This window comes from Mastomys coucha, unplaced genomic scaffold, assembly GCF_008632895.1.
Source record: "Mastomys coucha isolate ucsf_1 unplaced genomic scaffold, UCSF_Mcou_1 pScaffold5, whole genome shotgun sequence".
NCBI classification, from domain to species: domain Eukaryota; kingdom Metazoa; phylum Chordata; class Mammalia; order Rodentia; family Muridae; genus Mastomys; species Mastomys coucha.
This window is the reverse complement of record NW_022196911.1, coordinates 58,329,725-58,331,680: the sequence shown is the minus strand read 5'-3', so window position 1 is coordinate 58,331,680 and position 1,956 is coordinate 58,329,725.

Genomic DNA, 1,956 nt, shown 5'->3' with positions numbered 1-1,956 from the left:
TAGAAGCTACCTAGAGGCCTGTGGTAATTGCTGGGCTTATGGAGACTCTCAGACTCAGAAATGTCTGAGAGTCTAGTTATTCTGAGAAGTCACTTGTTAATCTGGAGAGTCCTGTGTGTTTGTAGTATGCTCTGGGGCTCAGTGGACAGCAGAGACTTCCCTGTGAACTATTGTTATTACTGGGTACTTGCTCGTTATTTCGAGTACATCTTAATTAGTTACATGAGCCGGTAAGACATGGGAGACAGACATGTCCACTGAATGTCATGGGACATCAGAGTGCTAAAGAGCTGGAGAGGATAGGGAGAGGAGGTAGAGGAAGAGGGAGAAAGAGGAAGAGTGGGAGCAATATGAGAAGGGAAAGGAGGAAGAGCAGGAGGCTTCTAATATTTCTTCTATACCTCTGGAGAGCCTTAAACAGTCTATGAACTTGCACAGGTCTTGTGTGCAACATTTTGAGTAGTTTTGCTGGAAAATGAGCTAAAGCTGGCTCTACACATGTATATAATCTTGGGCCCAGAGTCACAACGCTACACATCTCACTCACTAGACTGATAACACTATTCTTTGGACACAGAAACAAATGACTTTTTTTTTTCCAATCTCCAGAAAAAGGCCTATGAAAAGCAAACAACAAAGGGTTGATAAAGAACAGAAACCTTACTCAGAAAAAGTGCTTTACAATAAGCACAAGCAGTCTCAGCACTTAGCTCTTCACAGGGTAGAAGCTGGAGCAGGAGACATAACTCTACAATTATCCACAGACCTTGGTTCTTGCCTGAAAGCTGCTTTTTAAGGATGCTAGGTGAGGTCTGACAAGGAAATGCAGAACATCCATGGACTGAGCTTCAAGAAGTATGTCCCTCAGATGCCTCAAGACAACAGAGATCTGGCGTGAAGGAGATGGAGACTCCACATGACACAGTGATACTAGGCTCTTGACTCTTCTCGGCTCCAGGAATTTACTTATGGGCTTCTTCTTGCCGTACTGGAAATCCAGTGGTATGGGCTTATAATAGACTTGTCCACCTCATCTGGGTCTCATCTCCCAGGGGGAACCATTCTTTGTTAGCAAATTTCCAGTGTTCTAGTTGTTCTAGGCATTTTTTGTCTGCTGTGTTTGTGTGTTGTGTCTAGTAAGAGATTAAATGCTTTCTTCCTAACTTGGCCAGAGTTCCTTTGGCTTTGGGGGTTGCAGGTCAGCACATGGCTCCCCTCCAGTCATCTGATCAGAGACACCTCTTCTGTGAGTCTCCCCCTGACATCTTCCACCTGGTATGGCACATGACTTGCCCATGAGATTCTGTGTGAGCATGACGTGACTTTCCTCATCTGTACTCCTAAGTTCTGTCTGGTCTTTCTCTCAAATGCTTCTCATGTCTGGGTAAGAACAATTGCTGCCTCAGAGATCTTCATTTCTTTTCATGTCTATTAATATAAATTCCTGCTAGCTTTGTGTTCCAGTAGCTCTTTAAAACAGCGTTGAGGTGTTGTTACATTTAAGGTAACTGCTCTAGTGGCTGCCACAGAAAACCAAGCATCTCTTATCATGTAGCAGTTTCTTCCCAGGTTGAAACATTTCAGCTCCAGGGAGACTCCTTAAGACAGAAAGCAAAGAATTCAAAATAGCTTCAGGAAGTCCCTGAAACTGACCAGATTCATTAGGTCCCGCCCTTCCCAAGAGTAAACAACAAATACTGCGGAGAGCCAGCCTTGAAGGAGCAAAGCAGTCTGGAACAAGCAGAAATCAGCCAAGCTGCCAGGAAGAGGCTCAGAACAACTGGAAAGAACAACCTGAAAAGAATGCTCTTCAGCCTGTTGAACTGCCTGCAGGCTGTGCAGCTGCTCCAGGCTCCCTGCTTTGTGAGCCGTCAACATGCTGAGGTGAACTTTGGTGATGCAGCTGTCTTTGAGTCATTTGTGCACCTGCAAATAACCCCTCACCTGCATTCCTAT